Below are 25,779 nucleotides of genomic sequence, written 5' to 3'. Positions count from 1 at the left end.
TTCTTTAGTCATCCGGCGCACTTCTGCCCAGTTCAGCTGAATCTTCCCAAGCCAAGACCTACCCATTAAGGCTGGGTAGTCACCTCTCACCACAAACAGTGGCAATTTAGCTGCCTGTCCATTGAGCTCCACCTTAACATCAATAGTGCCGACCATGGGCACAGCTTCTCCCGTATACGTCTTCAGAACAGTTTTTGTTGCCTTAAGCGGAAGATGCTGTAGCTTTTCTTTATACACAGTCTCAGAGACCAGCGAGACAGCTGCACCGGTGTCCAGTTCCATGCGTATAGGTTTGCCCTCCAATAAGGGGGTTACCCAGTATTCATGTGAGCCCGCTGCCAAAGACAAAACATGCAGTGGCACTTCCTCTTGTGAGGAGGTGTAACCTTGATCATCCTGGGTCTGCTCTAGGGTATGCAGGGTTCCTCTTTTTGTCGGCCAGACCACAGGCCTCTTTTTCTTTTGTTTACAGGCATACTCAATGTGTCCCTTTTTGCCACAGTGTCGACACACCAGGTCCTTACACCAGCATTTTGATGCCTGGTGACCCAGCTTACCACAGCGGTAACATTCTTGACTCTGCACCGTTTTGTGGGTCAGTTCTTGTGACACTTTTTGCACCCTAGGGGATGCACCGATGTATTGCGCCTCCCTTGTAGCCAGTTCCATGGAGACAGCAATATCAACAGCCTTCTGTAATGTAAGCTGAGCCTCTGTCAGTAGGCACTTCCGTATAGCTTCACTGCAGAGGCCACACACTAACCTGTCACGCAGGGCATCATTTAACATCTCTTTAAATTCACAGTGTTCTGCTAGCTTTTTTAAAATGGCTACAAATTGTACAACTGTTTCATCTTCCTTTTGGTCTCTTTTGTGGAACCTATATCTTTCAGCAATTACCAGTGGTTTTGGGGAGAAATGAGACCCCAGGATTTCCACAATGTCACTGTAAGATTTAGTCTCAGGCTTAACAGGGTGTAGTAAGCTGCGTAGCAGAGAGTAGGTTTTAGCCCCTACAACAGTTAAGAATATTGGCACCTTCTTCGCTTCTGTAATGTCATTTGCAATACCAAAAAGCTCAAAACGCTCAGTATACACATGCCACTGCTCTGTATTCTCATCAAAAGGCTCCAGGGGCCTGGTCAGAGTAGCCATGATTTTTAGTTTCACTTTCACAGTCAGTGCAACAAGCAGCTTTTTTTCTTTGTTTGGTCTTTACCTTGACTTCTACTTCCTTCTGTTACTGGAGCAGCACCAGGATCCCATCCTCGTCGCCAGTGTTGTATCCTTGGGGCAGCCGGTGTAGGAAGCAATCACTTGAGGCCAGAGAGCAGACAGCTAACCAAAACCTCCATTTTATTTACAGAGACAGAGAGCTCACTCAGCCGGTTGAAACCGGCTGAGCTATCCCTTAATAGTCTAACTCAGTTGCCATAGTAACAAAACCCATGACAACCAAATACACAACACTCCTATATTATAGGTAATGGGAAGTAAATGAAAAGAAAGTGAGTACGTTGATTGGGGCAGGGAATTGGGGTGCAGGAGGAGGATGGGGAGCAGGCTCTGGGAGGAAGTTTGGATGCTGGGTGCGGGCTCTGGGCTGGGGCAGGGGTGTGCGAGGAGGGGTGAGGGGTGCAGGCTCTGGGAGGAAGTTCGGTTGCCAGCTCTGGGCTGGGGCAGGAGATTGGGGTGCGGGAGTGGGTGAGGGCTCTGGGAGGAAGTTCAGATGCAGGCTCTGGGCGGGGGCAGGGGAATTGGAGGGGGGCAATGGGGCAGCGCTTACCTCAGGCAGTGCGTGTCCCAAAGCGACCGGCACACACACCCCTCCGGCAGCGGCTCCTAGGCAGGGGAGCGGGGTCAGGGGGTCTCCATGTGCTGCTGCCTGCAGGCACCACCCCTGCAGCTTCCATTGGCCTCAGTTCATGGCCAATCAGAGCTGCAGAGTCAGAGCTCGGGGTGGAGGCAGTGCGCAGTGACACACACACACACACAGGCTGAAAAATGATAGAAAAAATGTAAATGGAACATTGAACTGTCAAATACCAAATCAAATTTGCCCAGTTTTCAAATGAATTTTTCATGATTTTTCTTACTGTTTGTGCTGGAGTTCCACATGATATCTAAAAATCAGCTATATTCTTTTTGCTTCCTACCGTATGGGCTTGTTTACAAGTGGAATTATTCCAGAATAACTATTCCACTTTAAATCCACACCCTATTTTATTCCAGAGTAACTTCTATGTTTAGACAAGCTCCATCACTAATAATGTTTATTCTTCCATCAGAACTTTGACCCTGATTCAGCAAAGTACCCCTTTTCCACCACACTTAAGCAGGTGCTTAGGTCTCATTAAAGTCTATTTGCCTGAGGCAAAATAAAATGAAGTTGATTCCCATTAGTTCTTTTAATTTTGCTGTGCTGGTGTAAGCAGAGGATTTGTCCCACCATAGTAGGGAAATTTCTCTATGTATACAGCTGCCCCAGGTGAACAGAGTGAGAAAAGGATTCACATCACCCCAGTACCTGCCCACCTTGACTCTCTCTCCTGGTATTGTGTGAACAGGACTCACATCATATAGGTAGGAATGAGCCCGGGGGTTCCTGGATGTTTACCTTAATCTCTCCCTGGGCAGCTTGGAAAGGAACAAGGGTGCCCCTAACTCCAGAATACTCCTATTCTTACTCATTACCCTTTTAATTCATAATCACTGCAATTCACTTAAACATATATACAATTTATTTACAACAAAGACCTTTTCTTTGGATATTAAGGACATTTCATGATGTAAGCACTGTGAGGAAATGACTTGGGTAAAGTTCAATGCAGCAGTTTCTGAAGTGCAATAGACTTTACAGTTACAACACATCTATAAATCCGGTGACTTCTTCCTGAACCTGGATGTGGTGCCATGAGGCTGCTAGTGTGGCACTCTCCCAGGATGCATTTGGACTCTATGTGACAGAACCCATTCTCCTCAAGCCACAGCCCCCCTCTGGGTCTGGCACTTAGTGGCCTCTTGACTGGTGACATCCTCCTCTGTGTCTGGCACTTAATGCTGTTTTGACAGACTTGGGAAAGGCACCTGTCTCTGCTTCTCTCCCTAGACCAGTGCATACGACTCTGCTGCAAAAGCATGAGACTCATCCCACCAATCCTTGATGCTCTCTAGCACTTCAAGGATGTTGGGGTATCCCAGAACAACTGCATTCACAGCTTCAGCATTGGCACTCCACCATGTCCCTGAGAGTGACTTGGGCACTGGGCATCCCTTTGGTAGTGAAGCTATAAGAATCATCCAATGACTGGTTGATGCAGAGAAAAAAATTGTACAATTCTTGGACAAATCCAAAAAAAGAAACTGCTTCAACACAACAATCCACGGCAGACTGGCCACCAAGGTTGAGTGAGTGTGTAGCACATGATATGTAATCAACAAAGCATTGCACTCTTATTTTTGTCTGCATCCTTGAATATTTGCCACTCATATTACTTGAATTATCACAGCTTTGACCATGACAAAGGCTGATGTCAATCCCATTTTTGGTGAGGAAATCAAATAGGTATGAGGCAAGTTTCTCCCCTGTGTGACTGGTGATGTTTATGAAGGTCATGAAATGCTCAACTTGGACATTGGGTAGCACATAAGGCAAGACGACAGTCAGCTGATCTACACGTGATACATCCAGTGTTGAGACGATGGACACTGAAAAATATCCCACATATTGTATCTCATCTACAATGGCTAATAGCATCTTCTTTACCAGCAGTGCAGTGAATTCATCACAAATAGTTTTTGATAGATATGATGTATGGCCTTTTCCACAATTTCCATGTTCATTTGGGTCAAACTTAGCTATTAGCTCTAGAATGCCAAGCTAATTGCCATTGTGTTTCGATCCAACAGTCTCATTTAAGCCACGGAATGGCAGACCACACTCAGCAAGAAAAAATATAGTTTCAACTGTGCTTCGGAGAAAGTTCTTCCAATAAGCACAAGCTTCCTGGTTTTCCATCTGGGTATCAATTCTGCCACTAACTTTCTTTTGGGCATGGTAGCTGCTAACTGACAATGTATGCTACTCACTCATTGCATGATTGTTAATGTATGCAGCATTCTTCCATTGAATCATTGCAGCCTTTGCAGAACATTCCCCACTTTTTGGTATCAGAAAGCAGATGGCAATAAAAACAGTACACTTTCTTCTCAGAAGGTGAATAGATGAGCCATTCTCGCTTGCCAATCTGTTTGTTAGGCTTCACATGTTCAAACATTGATTTGGTCAGATAATGATTTGGATTGGTATACTCTCGGTTTGACAAAGAAAAGTCAGCATCTAGCTTCTGACATTTCTGTGGGCCCTTCTCAGTCCAATAGGCAATGAGATCTTGAGAAGTCATGTCCCACTCGCCTGGATTGTTGGAGAAGGATATTTTTGTATTACTATCACTGGGAAAGTCTTCAAAGGAGTGGGGTGAGACTGCAGCTAGAGAATTCACAGGAGGCCGCTCCTTTTTTTATCAGGCACAGGTGCAGCAGGTTCACTTGGGCTGGCATTTGCCTGGATTTTCTCACCACCAGACTTAGTAGGAGGAAAAAACATTAGGAGAGAAGAAGTACCTTTCAGCACTACATCTTGTCTTTGCCGTCTTTCTTTGGCCTACTTCAATTTCCGCCATCCTCCTTTCTTTGACATGGTTTCTATTGTCCAGTGTAGGCCTACTGTGTACAAAGTTCAATATTGCTTGGGCCCACACTTACTTAGCCCACAAAGACAAAATCACAACCACCATAAATTGAATTCACAATCTTGATGGATTAATTTGTACAAGCAATATCTAATGAGACAAAACATTTCCAATGGCCCCGCTACCATCGCTCAGCTGTTACTTCAATATGGAATGGAGGGCCTACAGCAGGGCCTAAAAATAGGCTTTAGCCTTATTAGCCAATCCTGGCCTGTGTACACTGGGTTCATTGGTAAACTAAGAGCCAAATTGTCCTTAAATGAGAAAACTCCTGCTGGCTTCCATAGGATTTGTACTTGATTAAAGACAACAGGATTTGGACCCAAGTAAATATGATGCTTGAGAGCCATTTCTCCCTGCTACTGAGCATGTAACTCCCATTCAGGATTGCTACGTGTGTGTATAGAGCACAGACAAGTATAGAAACCAGTGTGACAGATCCAGGCCAGTGGGGTACAGGAGTCTGGTAGAGGGCAAATATACTGGTCACTGGCTGAGTAGTTTTCTGTTCCCTGAGCGACCAGAGCAGGGGCTGCACTAGAGTAATCAGGAACCTGCTAGAACCAATTCAGGCAGACAAGCTGATTAGAACACCTGCAGCCAATCAAGGCAGGCTAATCAGGGCACCTGGGTTTAAAAAGGAGCTCACTCCAGTCAGGGAGGGGGGAGCCAGAGGAGAGGAAGTGTGTGTGAGGAGCTGGGAGCAAGAGGCACAAGGAAGTGAGAGTGAGTTCTGCTGGAGGACTAAGGAGTACAAGCATTATCAGACACCAGGAGGAAGATCCTGTGGTGAGGATAAAGAAGGTGTTTGGAGGAGGCCATGGGGAAGTAGCCCAGGGAGGTGTAGCTGTCATGCAGCTGTTACAGGAGGCACTATAGACAGCTGCAATCCACAGAGCCCTAGGCTGGAACCCGGAGTAGAGGGTGGGCCCGGGTTCCCCCCAAACCTCCCAACTCCTGATCAGACACAGGAGAAGTTGACCCAGACTGTGGGGAAGATCACTGAGGTGAGCAAATCTGCCAATAAGCGCAGGACCCACCAAGGCAGAGGAGGAACTTTGTCACACCAGATATCAATTTTTTCACCCTGACTATATTTTAATGCCTTACTAGTCAAGCTGGAGGAGATAGGCAATGAGAAGAAAAGTCCTAATTAGCTGAATATATTTTACTGTTAGCTTTTGATAAACTGTTCAAGACTAGAAAGGTAGGTAGAGAAACATTAACATTCTGGGCATTTCATACTTGTTTCATAGAGTACAGAAGGTTACTTTTAAACACCGTTCTAAACTTACATATAAAACTGTTTTCAGCAAAATACTGAGAACTGGATCTGCTAATAAGCTTTGTCCTGGTTGGAAATCAGATGGAGCCATGCAGTACCAGAATGCCAGAAATAGGACAATAAATGTTTTTGGCACAGTTTCAAAGCTGCATAATACCAGACATAGACATGTAAAAGTAATGGCAAGAACTACAAAGATTATAAAAGAAATAAAATCACAGTTCGTAATTCATATGATCATGTTAAATTGCAGGCTTATAAAGCAATTTGGGTAATAAGAGCCACATGTAATTGTATCAATGTACTTCACTCAGTTAAAGATTATAAATATTAGAACTGCCCTTAAAAGCAAATTTACATTTTGAAAGCTGAAGAACAGTAACTGATTGCTTTGTATTTATATTTAGATGAATAGCTTCTGTTTGTCTTCTCACATACATTGACATAAAATAAGCGTTCTTAGGGATTATGAAACTCAAAGGCACGCTGATGGTTAGAACTGGTTTCAACTGTTGACTGTTCTGTATCACAACTGTTACTATTTAAAGTTGCAGATAATTTAAGGCCCAGTCTTGCAATTCCTTCACATGTGGTATTTTCAATGATGTCAACAGGAGTTCCACATGTGGGCGGCTTCCAGGACTGAGCTCTTAATATATAAATATTTAATATGTGCCTGTGAATCAGAGCCTGATTTGAGGACTGCTGAAGCCAACACTCCTCCCCTTTTTTAAAACAAAACTTTTTTATTAAATATGGGTAGAGGATAGATCAAAAGAGGAATTTCCCATGTCAAAGTTTTTCACCTGAACCCTGGTCTGACTACTAAAGACAGAGTTCAAATATTAGAACTGAGGGTCAGTTCAAGACTACTTTGGTTACTCTTAGAAACTTAACCTGATTTAAGACTTCTAATCCTTGAATGCTTTAAAATATGTGGGGGGCCTACATGATCTAGCAGTATATGATGCTGCAATCTAGGATGGTTAGGTTTAGATTAGCAGAAGTTAGGATACATTTTATATGCAATGAATTCTTTTTCCATGGTATAAATATAGCACCCTTGTGCTCCCTTGCTGCCTGATTTATAAATTACCATTAATCAACCAACAGGGTGGGCTAGTGAAAGATAAAACCAAAGAGAAGGTGCTAATGAATGAAAGATGGAGTATAAGGCAGATGGGAAAGAGTAGTCTTAGATGAACTGTCAGTTCCTTAGGCAAAATAAGCCAGAATACTGCAATTGAAATGAACAACTCTGGCTCATTTTTATGAGAGATTGAGTCCCACTGAGAATAAGGTAAATTACCAGGAAAGGTAATAACATAGGTAGATAAACAGAAGGTAGTGGCAACATTTAAGGACAAAATATGTATTTTGCATTAGGACCAAATATGTATTTTTGTTAAGTCTGAGTTACTTTATAAAGTAATATTTGTCAAAATTGTATGGTGGTATTTCTTTCACACCAGGAAAACAAATTGTCTTGTGATACATGTGCACAGCTCTCAGCGACTTCAGATCTTTATTAGAACAAGATTATTCTTCACATACACATATATTTTTGTTAATTCCATGTGTAGATATGTTTTAGATGTGTATTAATTCTGAAAATTAAAAGCTAGCATACAACAGAACCTCACTAATTCTCACTGTGCTAATCAACATACACAATGGTTTCAACACAAAAGGTGGTAGTCTCTCTGATTTCTTAGCAAAGATCTAATACCAGAGTGCACTAGTGAGGTCTCAAGAATAAAACATCAATATTATACACAATATTAACATTGTTTCCTCGTGCTCCTCCATCTGTCTGTAAACTCTTGTCTTATACTCAGGGAAAGTGGGCCAGTACGGTACCGGCCTGTGCTCAGCGACATTGAAGCGCTGCCATGGCAGCTCTTTGAGAAGGGTCCTTTGCCATGGCAGCTCTTTAAGGACCCTCCTTAAAGCACTGCCACAGCAGCATGTCAACATTACTGCCCCTTCCCCCCTCTCCCCATCAGCAGGCCTGCCGGTAGGTTCCCTACTGGCAGGTTCCCTACCGGCAGAGCCGCTGATGCCGAGGGAGAGGAGCAAAAGGGACTGCTGCCCCAGGGCTGATGATTTAAAAGGGCCCAGGGCTCCAGGCTGCTGCCCCAGGCCCTTTTAAATCGCCACTGGAGCCCTGGGTAGCACAGGCCAGGCAGCGCAAATGGGCTTGCTGTGGGAAGCTAACCTCCTCAGCCCTGCCCTTTCTTCCTGAGACCCTGCTCCTTCTAGGGGCCCACTCCAGGCCCCCATACCAGTAAGAATTTTATATTACTTTCACCCCTGCTTATACTTAGATTGCAAGTTTTTGGGGCAGGGACTGTCTTTTTGTTCTGTGCATGTACAGAATCTAGCACAATGGGGTCCCTGATCTATGTCTAGGACTCCTAGACACTTTATAATAAAATAAATAAAATAATAAATACATTATGAAGATATACAAATTAATACTAAGCACTTATATAAATAAATTAACAATGCTGATTTTGTAATAGGAATTTCTACTTATTGTGCTTGTTTGCTTACTCATTTACCAAATCCAGAAATTCTCCGTGGCCAAGATTTTTAAAAGTGACTCATGATTTTGAATGCCCAGCTTGAGACACCTTAAAATATTGTGAATCTCAGAAATTACTGAACACAGAACTTTTGAAAAGCAAGCCTCTTTAAAGTGTCCAAAGTTGGGCATCCCAAAATTAAGGCAGTCATAATCACCAATCATTTTTTAAAATCTTGGCTTATGTGTCTCCTTGTCAGCTATATGAATTAGCAGAATTTGTCTTGATTTATGTCAATTATTTCTTTGCTATTATTAATAATGTTTGTATTATACATTCAAAAACAATAAAAATATGTTATCGCTAGGAAAACTACAGGCACCACATATATTCCTAACAATCTATAAATGCATTCCTACAAACTTGTTTATTAGATAAGTCTGGACATAAATTGGCCAGAAACACAGAACTTCATATGAAAAGGACAGAACATTGAACAAAAACAGCATAAATCCAGAGTATTAGACTTAAAGTTAACTACAAACTCCTAAACATATATCCCAAAATTCACTATCTTTACAATGTAACTTTATCATATAACTGTCTTAGACAGGCAGATCAGCGTTTAACTTGTTTATCTTTCAGTTAAACAAAATTCATGTGTCTCTAGGGAAGACAATTCTATAGCATAACCATATAAGCTTTGCATATGAAATTCAATTTTAGCTTTAGTAGGGCCTGTCAAATTGAAAACTGTAGTATAAGGCCAATATCCTTAATCAAATTCTATCACACAGAGATCAGGCATTTGTTTTTAATTCAGTTTGTCCTAGAGTTTCTTAACAGCTCCTGGGTCCTAAAATAGATACATTTTCCTTTGGTATTTTGCTTAGTTTTGCAGAGTACTTGATAGATATCACCTCAGTTTTTAATTAGAGAAGTCCACATTAATAGAAGAAAAACATACTCCATTGCTTGTATTTGGTGGTCCACATCTGGGAAAATCATGATTGTCTGCCCTTCTCTTTCCAGTAATGGTATGAATTCTTCTACCTGCTCCTTCTATCAAATGAAATCATGTGAGACCTTCCATTAATTTCAACTAGAACAAAAGCAAGCCCTTTATCCCCCGCACATGGAACACCCTTCTTGAACTGATCCATAAAACAACCACACTCTCTTATTTTAAGTGTCCCCTGAGGACACATTACTTCAATCAAAACCTACAAGATTATTTTCTATTTAATCTCATCTTATATTTATTTTAATATTTTTTTGCTCCATCACAGGTCATGAGACTAATTCTTCATACTGGAAAAATACCTGATGAGTGGCAAAAGAGCACATTGGTCCCTGTCTTCAAGCTTAAAGGAGATGTGCCAGAATGTAGTAAAATATTTCGCCTTTTACTGACCCATCAAGTTAATGAGTAACATGTTGAAATGACTGGAAAGAATTATTGAGAAAAGACTTTGAGAGGAGCTGAAAATCAAGTATGCCACAACAACCAATTTGGGTTTATTCCAGGAAGGTCAGTAATACAGTGTTTGCAGCCTGAACATTGCAGGAGAAGTACAGGGAAAAACCACAAGGAATTGCAATTAGTGTTTGTGGATTTGGAGAAGATTTAGGACAGCGTTCCTAGATAAACATAATGGTGGTGCCTGCAGTCATGCAACATGCCAGAGATATGTGGTCAAGCTATCATGGAGGGACCGTAGTAGTAGTGAGAACCAGCTAGTGGCTACAGTGAGTCACTCACTGTCAGAGTATGTCTACATCAACCATCAGTCTTAAGTTCTTTCCTATTTGTAGCTGTAATGGATACCCTGACTCAGGAGATTAGGGAAGAGGGTCCATGAAGCATGTGTTTCACTGATGACATTTTATGCCATGAAGAGAAACAGAACCTGGAAAGTAACCTAGAAGAATGGAGACCTGCATTAAAAGAAAATGGCTTACAAATCACTCAACAAAAGATGGAAAACATACAATGCTTCAGTGAGAGGTACAAAAAAAAGCCAGTAAAATGAAATGGTATAAAGTCTGTGCAACATGATGGTAATGTGTATGAGCATATTATGATCCACATGAAGAGTGCTTGGTGTAAACAGAGGGAGTTGACAGGAATTCTCTGCAATGAGTATATGCCATGTGAACTAAAAAGCAAAGTGCATAAGATTATCATTAGGCAGCTGTGTTGTATGAGTCAGAATGCTGGTTAGTGAGGAAGAGAGATAAGAACAGCTACCAAAATGAGAATACTCAAGTTGACACGGGGTAAGACAAGAGCTGATAGGCAAGACAATGAAATTATAGAAGCCATGATACAGGTAACCCCCTGTCATGGAATAGCTGAGGGAGTATCAGTGGAGATGGTTGGGTCATGTGAGACAGTAACATGTGGGATATGTTGGACAAAGAGTACAAGAACTAGTAGTCACATGACAAAGACAATGAGAAAGGCCTAGAAAAAGTGGTTCGAGATGTGGAGGCAGACATGAAGAAGGCTGGTGTCAGCTTAGAAGGTGCACTTGACAAGAATGTTTGGAGATGAAGAACAGGAGCCAAGAGACAAGGCAAAGACAAAAAATTTGTAAACTTTCACCATTAGAGCTAAATATTGTCTTCAGATAAGAGCACACAGCTCTATGATTTCAGCAGGAGTTCTGAGTGTTCAGAGAGTTCTATAATAAAAGCTGTGCTAAAGGGCAAAGCCTCAATCCTGTATCAATACCAGTAAAACACTTTGGTGAGTGGGGTGGTAAAGCCCCACCGGGGTGGGGGGGGGGAATTCTCATCCCTGCCTCCAAGCCACACAGTTGTAGAAGAGCCACTACACAGTTGTCACTGCTGCAGCAGCATACACAGGATGTGTCCCTGTCATGCCTCCTCCTGGTCACTCTGGGGATGAGCTGTAGAGGCAGATACCCCCTTCTGCAGTTCGTATGCCGTCACTCTGAGCCTGGTCTGCAGCCCCCTCTCGCTCCAGGAACTGCAGCCTCTTCTTTGTGACTTAGCCCTCCAGCTAGGTCACTCAGCATTCCCCCTTCCAGGATATATCAAAGTCTTTCTGACAGCAGTCCTAGGCAGTCTTCCCATTCACTGCCTCAGGTCTATGCCACACCTTTGGTGGCTGATAGGGGAACCTGAGCCCACCCTCCTCTCCAGGTTTCAGTCCAGGGACCCTCAGCTCAGCAGTTCTGGGCTTTCCTCTCCCAACCCTCACTCTTCCTTCCCTGGACTGCTTCCTACCAATCTGTTTCCCCTTCTCTCTCTCTCTGAGTGTACCAGCTCCTAACCCTCCTCCCAGGGAGTGACTGAAGCCAGCATGCCTCTGCAGCCTACAAACACTCCTTCCTCTTCCCAGCAGCAGCCTGTGGAGTTAATTCGCCTACCTGGCCATCTTAACACCTGTCAGTCCTAAGTGGGGTGGACACCCCATCACAGTCCTCTTAGTAAAGGGAATGGCCAGTGAATCCATCTAGATTCACAGCTACAAGCCATGCCCTCATTCTGCCACCAAATCTTTGGTGGAGGTTTATGCCACCACAGAAGTGGGCTCCACAATGTTCCACCATCCATCATAGGAAAACAATACTGATTCCATTGTACCCAGAGAATGTTTCACCCATAGTGGGCCAAAGCTGGATTTCCCCCTTAGTTATTCAAGATGCATGATAGGGATTCTTTCAGTATACACAGACATAGTTACATGCCTTATTTTATAGAAGACAGTATGTTATGAGGAGTTCATAACAGGCTGGCTTGCATTTTGAAAATCTCTGCCTTTGAAATCTGAATGAAATGATCCACCCAGCTGCAGACAATTAAGACTAGCAGCCTAGTATAATAGGGTGGGGAACTTTTAATGGGTGTTTATAGATTGGAAGCATCAATCCCTCTTTTAAATGAAAGAAGCAGAGGAAGAAATAGTAAGTGTTAAATGATAACTCTGAATTCAGAGAGCCCTCACAAGCAGAAGATCTGTTATCAAAGAGCTGTCAGGATACCACGCCTTCAAGAGAACTCGGCTCTTCAAAAATCAGTAGCAAGGGGAGGGGGGAGTTACTTCAAAAAAAAGTTATTTAAAAAGAATATTTCATTAGCATTTTTAGCTGTTTTAAAGGTTAAAGCACATACCAGCAAAAGTGTCTAGCATGAGGTATGACAGACAAAAACAAATATTGCTCCATGAAATCACTATACTAGCATAAAAATAAATAGTAGGCTTAAGGTGAGAATTTAGGGCCCTTTTTTTCTTCCCCTTTTTTGACAGGAAATACTATTTAGGCATTTTATATAGAGGGTTCTGCGTTTGTGAAAGGATAATTTGCTCTAAAATATGTGGGCAACCAGCCTAAATTCTCTAATTGAGTAGTTTGCTCATAACCTAAGGCCATTAGACGAATGTAAACTGTTACAGGCTTAGTAAAAAAAAAAAAAAAAAAAGTCCCATTAGGATTTTAGTATTTGTATGTGGTTGTGGGTTAGTGTGACTGTTTCCAAAATCATGGATTAATGAAAAGATCTTTTTTTCTGAGTTTGCAAATACCTGCTTTGAAATGCCCAAACTCAAATTAAGCCAAAGGGTTCTTTATTCCCAACCCCTCCTTCCCTGAAAAGGAAAAAAATACTTTTACAAGTTCAAGGCTTTACTATGAGTTCCAGGGTGAATTATCTAGGATAAATCAGAGACATATATGCCTTTTTTTTTTTTTTTTTAGTAAATAATAAGAAAATCTCTCTTTATAACTTTTCATTCATTGAAGGCTCCCATAGTGATGCCTAGTTCAGTTTTGCTCTACAGTTAATAAACTCACCTTAATTTTGGGAGCCAGCTATAAATAAAATAAATTGTATGTACAATAAAAATGTATGAGATTTACTTTTTCATCTAATATGAGAAAACTATGGCCCTTCCAAAAGTATAAGTATTTAGCTTCATGCTTTGTACATGTATTTCACTAGTTAATGCTCATGATCACATAAGGTGCTCATAATTCTATAAGGAAGAAGACAAGTTTATGTGCAGATTCTGTATGCTGCTAACATTAAATCTTATGTTTTACCTACATTATACATGTCCTTAGTTAAACAGTCTGTTCCTCTTTCCATTCCTAAGTTACCTTTAGCATTTTGTTTTTACTAACCTTCACATATATGCAATATGCTAAGAAATTAAAAGGAACCAGAAAATTGTAATGAATATTAACATGAACGAGTGAGCCTAAATCCAGCCTACTATTTATAAATGTCCATCTGGGTAACAGGAAAAAGTATATATATTTGTATTTTAATTCTCCAGAAATAACTGAAAATCATTTGATTTTAAAATAGTTACCTTTATAGTTTTCCATATACCTTCCTTTTTTCACACATCAAACTAGCTATAGTAGTGTTGTGAGTAACAATACTACATTCCATGTTACCATTCCCCTTAACTCTGAACTTTATATGTTAAAATATAACTTGATAGGTTATTTCCTCTGAACTAAAATCTGGCTTCTCTTTTATTTGGTTCTAAAGAGTCTGAGCTCTCTGTTATTTTCTTTGTACCAAATGAGACATGTCCCCATTAGAATACACAAGTCCACCTTTTGCTCCCTTGAAACAGAAGCTGAAACAAATGCAAAGATGACATTCATAAGATAGGATTGCAGTGTCAGGGTCTTGGACATTACCTGTTTTTTTCTTATAACAAATTGAACATCTGCCTGAAACCACTTTTACAGTGTTAGACTGAAATCCCTACCCATAAGATGTTTTAGTGCAGCAATATGGGTAAAGGAATATGAACTCCAAAGAAACAAGGTTCTAAAACAAACATGCCCTGAAAGAGACTCGCTACAGGAAAAGAGTGTGAAAAACTAGTTGTGGCAGTGGAACCTGGTGCTAAACATCAAGAGAGAAATCCTGGCCCCACAGAAGTAAATGGGAATTTTGCCACTGAGTTAAATAGGGCCATGATTTTACCCCAGGAATTCCCACTGAAGTCATGGAAACTTGCAGGTGCAGCTCAGCATCTCTCAGGATTAGGCCTCAAAAGCACGGTTCTCCCTGCACTGGCAGCAGCTGTAGAGGTCCTAGATCCAAAAAGTGGTACAATTTCCACAACAGTTGGCAGATTTGCCAGTGTAGTACAGGAAAACAAAAGAAACTGAGAGGAGAATCTCAGAAGTGGAAGACAAAATGCCCTGCAACAAGGCCAGGTTGGCATGCTCAGAGGAAGGATATGGAGACAATGAAAAAGAGAGTTGAACATTCTGAAAACCAGGGCTGCTAGGGTAAACTTCATGTTATACAAATAGTCGGATTGCCCAGGGGATTAAATTAAATAACCCCAACAGAAGCTTCCCCAAGGCATTAAAATTGTATGTAAAAGGAATTAATTAAACAGAATTACATAGCTTGTTCCATCTCCCTGATTATTCAAAAAGATCATAGGTAATTATTATTATTTATATTGTGCCATTGATGTAAGTGACATTGTACAGTAAAGTGAGATAAATACCAAGTCCCTACTCTGGGGACTTTACAAATATAAAGGCATTGTGGGTACAATAAAGTACAGCACAAAACAAACACAGAAACATGCGATTGTAGAATAGGTGGGTCTTCAGAAATGTACTGAAGTAAGGAGGGATCTTGATGTACATTAAGTGATAAGTTGCTTCAGCCATATCAGGAAGGCATGGAGTGGACGAAGACGACAAAGGTAGCAGTCAGAAGAGAAGTGTTTACAGACCAAATGGAAACTTATAATGAAAATCTACAGCTGAAGGTTTTGGAATTGGTCAGAAAAATTAGTCAGCTTGAAACTGCAAATACAGTTCTCAGATGATGGTGAACTTTGGACATGAGTGAAACAATTGGTGACCATTAGGAGATGCATTGCTGGAATTAAGAGGGTGCCTCTTAAAGTAGAAGGTTGCAACAATACAAGGCCTGTTTAAATCCGATTGTGCATAATTATATAGGGAGAGAAAGAATCAATGAAATCCCTCCCATACTTCTGGCATTAGTATGACACTTAAGATACTGATCTGATTCATGGTCAGATGCACATCACTTGAGTTTAACTCATGACCTCCCTTCCCAGTTTTTTTTAGCAGAAGCTGATGGAAACTGGGCTACAATCCTGATCTGGCATTTGTCAACAACAACATAGCTGACTCATGTCACAAACTTTGGGTCCAATTCCACATTCACAACCCTGGCCAATTGCCATCCAGATCAATGCAGCCATAACACCGAACTCAGTACCATTCCAGCACTGTTTTAATTTTAAGAAAGCAGAATGGAAGGACTTCACCAATGACCTTAATGCCATTTTAAGAAAGAACAAACCAACAACAGAAAATTATGACGAGTTTGTCAATGTAGCATGCACTGTCTTGAAGAAGCATATTCCATGAGGCTGCAGAACAAACTATGTGCCAGGGCAAATATCCAAGTTATCAGATCAGTACACAAGATACAAACAGAAATTTGAAGCAGACCTATTCACTGAGTATACCATTGCAGCTGGCAAAGAATTGGTCTCTGCAGTAAAGGTGGAAAAACAGAAGTCAAGGCAGATTCTCGTTCAGAATGTGGACATAACCCACAGCAGCATGACAGCATGAATAACTGTCTGGAAGCTTAACAATGACCCAAGGAAGGCAGAGCAACACTACATTACTGCAGACCAGGCCACACACCAACTTCTAGAAAATGGCAGGGTACTGAACAAACAACCCAAGACAAGGCTTAAGCAGCAAGAAAACTAAGACATATAATTTGGGGGCACAATACCAATGACTAAATTAACTTCTGGAATTAACACCCTCAAGAATGGCAAAGCTATCAGTCTAGATTCATACTGAACAAATCAAACATTTGGAACCAAAGTACTCAAGTTGTTTAACACATGCTCAACCACTTACAAAGTACCCAAGATCTGGCACTGAGCACATGTTGCGACACTCCTGACGCCACAGAAGGTCACAATGGAGCCGAAGAACTTTAGACCTATAATCATCACTATGTCACCTCTACAAACCTTACGAGCATTTCATTCTAAGCCACCTATCACCACTTGATGAAAAGCACCTAATCCCAGAGCAAACTGGATTCTGCCAAGGCAAATCATACACTGGTCAAGTGCTGAACATCACTCAATACATCAAAAATGGCTCTGAAAAGTGTGGGAGAACAGGCACCATGTTAGTTGACCTATTAGCAGCATATGACACAGTGAATCACTGAAGGCTCCTTACTAAAATATACAACATGATGAAAGATCATCACCTTACATGACTGATGCAATCTCTACTAGAGAACTTATATTTTTAAAGTGAACTATGCAGGAAGCAGAGCCAATGACAGCAATGGAAAAAAAAGCCTACCACAAGGGAACGTACTGTTGCCAATAATCTTCAACATCTACGCTAATGATTACTTAGTCCCATCTCAGCACAAGAAGTTTTATCTATGCTAATAATATATGCTTTGCTGCCCAAGCCAAGGATCTCTTCTAGATGAAAACTACATTAACATCAGTGGTCCCTGGTCTCTCAGTCTTTTACACCAAGAATCAATTTTGCGCCTACCCAGCCAAAACGCAACTGAGTTTCTTCCATCTTTGGAATTGTGAGGTCAATAGACAACTCAGCATCACCTGGAATGGGATATCACTTGTCCAGTACTGAAATCCTGTCTACTTTGGATTGTTTTAGGTGTAAGAAGTATAAACTGTTTAATATGTTTGTCATAAATAAACAGATCAGGGTTAAGGTCTCTTTTACCTGGAAAGGGTTAACAAGCTCAGTAACCTGAGAAACACCTGACCAGAGGACCAATCAAGGGACAGGATAATTTCAAATCTCTGTGGAGGGAAGCCTTTGTCTGTGTTCCTTGTTGGCTCTGTGTTCTCTCTTTAGATCTAAGAGAGGCCAGACATGTCTCCAAGTTCTCCTGGAGTAGTTCCTACTATCCAATAGTGAGTATTAATTAGAAAGGCAGATTAGTCTTATAATTTCATTTCTACATTTGCAATTGTGTGTTTGCTGGATAACTTATTTATTCCTGATTGCTGTTACTTTGCTTTTACTGAGAAAGAAGGGGGAGGGGGAAGTCTCTCCAGTTTTTATAAGTTAGACCCTGTATTTTTGCATCCTGGTATGACAGAGATAGTGTACTTTCTTTTTTTGTTCTTTTAATAAATTCTTTTCTTTTCTTTGGACTTGGTTAATTCCTTCTCTTTTGGAGATTCAAGGGAAGGGGAGGAGGGAAGAGTGAGTTCCTCCTGAGGGTGATTCACAGAGTTGAATCGGTGTGTATCTCTCCAGAGTGGCTAGGAGAGAGGGAGGGGGGAAGTGGGCTGCTTCCCTGTGTGTAGAGATTCAAGGAGTTTGAATCAAGGTATCTCTCTCTCCGGCGCAGGCGGGAGAGAGAGAAGGGGGTGGGGGGAGGGGAACTGGCTATTTCTCTCTCTCTCTGGTGAGATTCAAGGGGTTTGAATCTGGGTTCCCCAGGGGAAGCTTGGGGGACAGGCAGTGTGTTACTCACTTAAAACGTAACTGGTGGCAGTGAGAACCAGATCTAAACTAGGATTTTAGTTTGGAGGAGTCCATGCAGGTCCCCATCTTGTGAACCCAAAAGCTCCAAGTGGGGGAGAAACCTATGACAATGTTCAATTAGTTGTTTAATAAGGTGTTTATGAAATAATGTTAAGTAAATCACTGGCTTTAAAATAAGATCCAATATGGAGTATATGAACTATTGACCCTTGGACTCCATCTCTGAGAGTGGACTTGTTTACCATTAAGACACAGGCTCAAACCAGTCAAAACCAGTTTTTCCCGCCAAAACCAGCCCTCAACATTCCATCTTCTCAGACCTTTTCCCGCCACAAAAGTGATATAAGGACTTGTTCAGTGCCTGCGCAGAGCTGTCCACCCCAGCGACAGTACACGGTCGGGTCTTCACATTGCTCCAGAGCTGAAGAGTGAAGAATACTATGGGTCTCACAGTGAGATTGAGGAAAAGGAGGCCTGTCACCATCATTCCTGCCATCCTGCATTCCTGGTGTCCATCATCCCAGAGGGCCTCCTTGCCAGCGACCAAATCCAACAGTCGTCTGGACTCCCCCGTGCTCCTCCTCAAAGGCTCTAAATCAGCTGGAGAGTGGAAGGTCCTGGGCATCACACCTGTACGTGGTATCCAGTGCACCTGAACAGTAGGAAAAGGTTTCTGTGTTGGGGCATCATTTATTGTTTTCCAGTTTCCAAGGGAGGGTTTATGGGCCTGAGCTTTAAGCTCCCAAAGCCAGTCCCTGTTTCATTGTATTAATTAAGTTTGCATTTTCCTCTATTCCTCCCAGTTTTCTGTACCTTTACCCTGAATATACTTACCTTTGTTTGTGCCAAATCACCTTGTCTCCTCTTTATTTTATTTACACCACAACAGGAGGGAGGCTAAATCCACTAGTGATAGATACAGGAGGGAGTCGAGTTTGTATCTTCTGAGAAAAGGGGTTTTCCTTTCCTATTTCTCCCCTACCATTTCTAAAGTTTTCCTTTGAAGTGTTGCCTTATTCCCCTTGAGGTAAGAGGATGCTAGACCACACTCTCTCCTTCAAGGCACATGTGGAGAAGACAAAAAGCAAAATTTGCATCCAGAACAATATACTCAGGAAGCTTGCAAATTCAAAACAGGGAACCAACTCAGCTATACTAAAAGACCACCACACTTGCACTTTGCTTTTCGGTGGCCAAATATGCATGTCTGGTTTGGGAAAGATTAGCTCATGCAAAGAAGCTGGACCCTGTGCTGAATGACAGCTGCCACTACATCACAGGATCTCTAAAACCAACAAATGTGAGCAGCTTTTATGTGTTTGCCAGACTAACTCCTCTGGATGTTAGGAGAGCAGTCACAAGCTAAATGGAATGTTTACGAAAGGTTAAAGATACCAGATGTCTGTTACAAGGCCACACTGCAGCAGTTAGCTGCCTGAAATCGCAAAAAAGCTTCCTAACTGCAACAGAACCACTTAAAAAAAATCTCTGATGTCTGCACGACTGGAAATGTGGTGCACACGGCTCAAAATACGCAATGAGGACACCAAAATGCACATTGATACTGCCAAATGCCTTTCCCCAGGTGCAGAGAAAGATTGGTAGAGTTGAAGATATTTACATCACCTCCAAACAAGAGTTGGCAGGTCAAAAGTCAATATGTGGATATGGGGCTATTCCAATGACCCAAATAGATGTGACTGCAGTGAAACACAAACCATAGAATATCTGTCGGTCTGCCGACTCCTGGAGGAACCATGCACCAACACTGGAAAAACTATGATTGTGATGGAAAGACACAAGAACAAGAAGTATGTTCCCTCTTTCTCCTCCTCACAGCCTGCTGGTCACCAACAGGAGAAACATTGAAAGCACAGGAAAGACAGTATCCCTGTTCTCAGTTCCAGTGGCTGGAGCTACAGTGGTCCCCAGCTGCTGGGAGAAACGATATACTGCATGGAAAATCCTGACAGCCCTGGAATGGTCTGAAGCATGCTGTCACTATATGGGGATGGCATATGCAGAGTCCACTGAGCACACAGGAGTTGTGAGGTGATGGAGCATGCTCAGTGCAGATGGATTCTTCCATGAATTTAGCTGCCAAACTCTAACAAGTGGGAACTGAGATTGTTCAGAAATTTATAACTTGGTCAAGTATGGATGGATTTTCACAGGAATGGGAAGAATCATATGTCTGACCCTAGGGTGACTGCCCTTCCAAATTTCAAGCTGTTGCTCCAGAACATGTAGGCACAAGAGCTGCTCAACAAAACTGTAGTAAGATTATTTTTAACACAGGCAAAATATATTTCACTACCCTCATTATTGGAAATGACTTTCTTTAAAGCTGAAACTTTCAAAAAATCAGCTTGAGACAGATCCCTGACATAGGACATTTCACCCTTAATGGTTTCAGTTTGGCAATATCACAACCCCCTGAAAACAGAGTCTTATAATGGGAAGTGTTGGGCAACATTAACTATCGGGCAATCTACACCTATAATGAACTTATAATTCATTTGCAAACAGAATAGTAGTAGTAATCTTGTACAAATCAAGATTTTCCCTGCAGGAGAAGTGAATGAATTTTCATCGCTCATTAATCATTTTCAGTGTTATTGTCTTCACTAGTGTCATGACTCCAGCAAGATCAGCCACTAGGTCCATTAGTGGTTCTGGTTTGTGTGACAGTACAATACAGCCTTTTCATATGCTCACCAGAGCTGTTAATACATTACAATGACTTGTCAAAGAACTGTTTTCTGAGTTGTCCTTTCACATTGTTTTTTAGAAAGTACCCCCCAAGTAAATTAAAAGCAGAAGTATTTTATCACATTATAGATCCTAAACTTAGAAACCAAAAACAGAATGATGATTTTCTTATTAGTTGCATCAAATACTCTTGTTCTGAATTTAATTCAATACAAAATCAGGCTCACATTGAAAAAGAGTCTTCCTATACAACAGTGGAAAGCAATGATGATTTGATGGGATTGGGAAATTTGTTAGAAGAGATCCATCTCATTCCAAAAGACAATAGCAGACCACGAGCAGCATCTGCTTTCCTCTCCCTTCCTTCTTAGCCTTGATTTCTGCATGTAAAGGTACACTGCTTCCTGCTCCCATCTCCCAAACCCCACTCTGGAAGATCCAGCTCTATGGTGCTTCCAGTTTCCACAGACATGATCCGGCTGTCTCTCTCAGCTCAAGGCTCGATCCCTTACACACACGCCAAGCCCTGCTGTCTCCAAAGGGAGAAGCAAGATATTACAGGTGGGCAAGTATCTGGTGTGTATGTTGTGGGAATTCTTCAAGTAATCTAATGTTTAAATGAATTCTCTTTGATGGCATTCACAGGTCCTCTTCTGTTTGCATTCTTGACTATCCTAGTATAAAAATGGGAATTTTTAAGTAAACATTGCAGAATATCTGCAGAAAGCCTAAGGCTATGGCTACACTTCCAGCTGGAGATATAATTCCCAGTTCAAAGAGACATATCAAGGCTAGCTCTGATCTAGCTAGTGCACTAAAAATACAGTGTAGCCATGGTAACATTACCATGCTAACTAACAGGAGGGGCTACCCACCCCCAGTACTGTTGTGGCAATTAGTCTAACTTTTGCCTTCTTAGGAAATTACCATGAAAAATAGGTCAATTTATTTTTCAATAAAGAATGTTATAAACAGGTGTAAGACAGAGGGGCTGGATTAGTCCAAACAAAAATGGCCTACTGATATAATGCAAGGATGGCTGAGATTATGCTTTTTAAAAAACAGATTATGTAGGTCCCCAAACTAATGAACCAAAATAGGTGTGTAGGATATTAGGCCTAACTGGTGGACAAAGTAATGAGGGGATGGGCTATTCTACCCATCACTCCCCTTTTGGGTCCTTAAAGAAAGAGACTTCGGAGGGGAGTGGGGGAAATACAGAAAGAACAGATGAAGAGAAGAAAAGACAGAGAGGCTACTGAATTGAGCTTCACCATCATGGCTGCTCTCTCACCATCTTCTGGGATCCCGAGCCTTTGTCATCCTGATTCTGACCAGACCAGGCCAGAGAGAGGGATCCTGAGGACATCATCACCTCTACCAGCTCCAGCTGAATTCCATATGCTATCTGGGATGAAACAGGATCAGATGTTGGCAGCAGCTTCAGCTCGTCCAAACTAAATTCTTCTCTTTTACCCAAAAGGATAGTTATTACATTTGATACCATTGAAAGGACTATCAAATAAGCGGGGAGGAGGTTCCTTCTAAAAAAAAAAAAAAGGTCCAGGTAAAAAGAAAGGGAAACAAAAATGTTTTTAAAATGCCTTACTTAATACTTATGTTTCAGATGCCTTCACTATTTTTAATTTTTTTCTGTAATAAAAAGTTTAAAAGATTTTTAAGAGCATGTTTGCCTTAGTACTAAGCAAGCTGAAGTCTCCATATGCCTAATCATAGGACTGGAAAAGATCTTGAGAGGTCATCTACAGAAGTCTCCCGCACTCATGGCAGGACTCTCATCCCTGACAGGTGTTTGTCTAACCTGCTCTTAAAAATCTCCAATGACGAAGATTCCACAACCTTCCTAGGCAGTTTATTCCAGTGCTTATCCCAGACCTTGTCTAACACTGTTTAATGTTGGACAGTGACTGGGTTAACATCTTTGGCCCATTTATTATATCTAAGTTAATACAACAATACATACCATCTGAGATGCTAGGTACCTACTTGGGCAGCTAGCCCCTCCCAGCACTCTGACTATGTTTTAGTTTTAGAGCATTAGCTCAACCACAGCTAGTGCTGGTATGTCTCTTTATGCTGACAATTACACCCACAGCTCAAAGTGTAGACCTACTCTACATTTCAGAATCAAGTTCCATGTGAAATACTTAAGATTATGAATTTCAAAAAATTGATAAATTTCAGTAATAGTACAAGAAGCATGATTCTAACAGGTACACTCAGTCAGGGAACAGAAACATACTATGTGGCCTATGGCAAAAAATAAAAATAAAAAAAATAAAAATTAAAGCATGGGAACTAAATTTAAGCATATACATGGCCTTATTTTCATTATCATGACCACTGATATGGAGCTTCAGATGCTGAGCACCTCTGAAAGTCAGGTCACTTTTATTTAAGTGTTCAAATAGAGTCAGAGATTTGGAATGTAGAATCTGACAATTAAATAGTCGCAAACAAGCAAAAGACAAAATTATTCTTAGCTATTATTAGCCAAAAATACTTGAATGTAAACACAAAATGAAAAAAAATATAATCTGTTGGTAGACATTTCGTAAACAGAAAAAGTAGTATTACTGGAATAAGATACACATTATTAATTCTTCACCCATTTCTACAACTATGAACTGCCTTCTTTCTTTTCCAACATTGCCTTTGTGCTGGGAAGAGTGAACCACCAACAGGTTCCTTCCAAGAATGTCTCCAGGATGATATTCATACCCAGTGCAATGGAGTTGCAGCAGGCCAATTTCATCCTGGTGCCTTTAGAGAGGGTTGGAACTAGCTCTGAATAGATCATTCCATAAATCTTTGCTGTTCTAGAACCTGACCACATTCTGCCTTCTCTAATCTTTTCACGTTCTTTGAGATATCTCCCATCTGTTGTTGTCTTCCCAAGAGCTATGTTCTACTCTTGATCTCTTTTTACACATTTTGATATAAAGTCCTTTTCAGGATTTAATATCAACAGTTTAAGCTTTATTAACAACTTAAGTTAATTTTATTTTAGCTTTAAACTGTCAAGTTTCTTGGGTTTACATTGGAAAGGGCTTATAGTAAGATCAAATCACAAGAACCCTAATTTTAAAGTTTGTGGGTTGACATAAATAGTATGTACTAAACTGTCCTGTACACTGGATACAGGAACAGGATCTAACAATTCCAAGGACGAGAGGAACAGGATCAAAGCCAGGCTTCGTAGACATATTTAATAATGTATTTCTGGTAAAATGAAGTTTACAACATGGGCCCTGTTTGCAAAAAGGACATTGTTTTGTCATGTTCTTCTTGTACATTCCTTGTGAGACTCAAAGTGTTATTTTATATGTTATTCATAAAAACAACTGTCAGTTCTGTATGGATGTACCAATGTGTTATGGGGATTAATCAAAAGGAAATGGGTATGTCAAAATCATTGTGTCATTAAGAATCCTTTGCCAATAAAGTAGAATTCATAGTATGGTCAACAGCGTGAATGCCTAATGGATGAAGTTGCACTGGATCTTCTGCACTTCTTGGAAAAGTGATACAGAATAATTTCCAAATACAATTGTTTATGCTTTTATTCAACCAAATATTCTGTAAGAGAAAAAAAACCAAGGGAAATATTGTGTGAAGATTCCCCTCACTGTGCTTTTCTACTGCCCTTCAGTATAGAACATTGCCTTAAACACTAACAATAGGGGAATGGAAGAAGGAAATAGTATTTTCCTCCCAAGCATTATCAAATAGTAAAAATCTATGTTGCTGACTACATAGATGCGTACTCTGTATTGTATTTGAAATCAACGTACATTTTAGTTTAATTAGATAATAGCTGTAGTCATTTGAATCCCAAATTTCATCCACTGATTGCTTTTGGCATGTAGATATGCAGCGGCCCAAAGCCAGGAGCTGATATCAAGGAAGCTCATGCCATGTGACTTCACACTTGTGAACCAACTTCTAAAAAACACATATGTGGGATGTCATAACTGAAAAACAAAACTAAGGTTCAGTACATCCTTTATGTTAAATGGGGAAAATGAAATAGATAGGGGGAGAAGAGATAATGGGGAGCATGAAAAGAGACCGCTGGGAGATGGAAGTGAGATTTAAATTGTCCTTCCTCCCTCACCTCCAAATACCAACCAAGCCTTCAGTAGCACATTGCATTGTTAAAAGAAACCCTGAAAGGGAATTGTTCAATGTTCCAATTTTATTTTTTTTATAAACAGAAAGTGAGTTAAACACAGCTATTGGGCCAAAAACTTCTGCTGAAAGGACCTACGGGGATTAATGTTGACTGAAAATGAGAAGATCAACAGCACATGAATCTAGGCTGATGTACGAGTATTATGAAAGGGAATGCTGACATAACTCTGAAAGGATGCTACTGTGTTAAAAACAATAATACAGGGAGCTTTGTTGTAATGCTGACTTACATAAAGAGTGAATAAAAGAATCGTATAAAAATTGAATTAAAGTGATGTTAATGATCAAACAAACCCACAGGAAATGGAGAGAGAATTCTAGCATCTCTCCCATCCCATTGTGTCTATGTACTGAAGCATACATAGCCCTCCATCACCAGATCTCAGTCAGTGAATGAGCTTCCATAGCCTGCAACAAATGTGCATTGGTTATTGTTAAGTGGCTAACAATGAGTAAATTATCAAATGAGGATTACAGGAAAATGAGGAAACATCCAGAAAGGCAAAACAACCAAAAACACAGCCCTATTATGATCCAGGAGTTTTCAATTGGCAGTGAAGTCACTTAAGAAGCATGAAAAAGTTATATAGAAAGACAGACAGGAAGCACACCAAGAATTTAATGAATCCTACTGGGCAAAATACTTTAAAAAAATGCACATCTGCTTTCCACACCCACCAGTGAGGCAACCATTGGTTCTACAAGCTGAGCTAAGAGAAGATCAT

General features: G+C 40.9%; 1 long non-coding RNA gene across 1 annotated transcript; it reads left to right on the top strand.

Moving 5' to 3' along the window:
- The first annotated feature begins 1,482 nt into the window (after positions 1 to 1,482).
- Positions 1,483 to 25,228, top strand: LOC120375208. Its single transcript, XR_005586511.1, has 3 exons — positions 1,483 to 1,508; positions 9,854 to 10,572; positions 25,078 to 25,228. It is a non-coding gene; the product is annotated as an uncharacterized LOC120375208 (long non-coding RNA).
- The last annotated feature ends 551 nt before the right edge of the window (positions 25,229 to 25,779 follow it).

The sequence above is a fragment of the Mauremys reevesii genome, linkage group 11, assembly GCF_016161935.1.
Source record: "Mauremys reevesii isolate NIE-2019 linkage group 11, ASM1616193v1, whole genome shotgun sequence".
Lineage (NCBI taxonomy): Eukaryota > Metazoa > Chordata > Testudines > Geoemydidae > Mauremys > Mauremys reevesii.
This window is presented reverse-complemented; position numbering and strand designations above follow the sequence as displayed.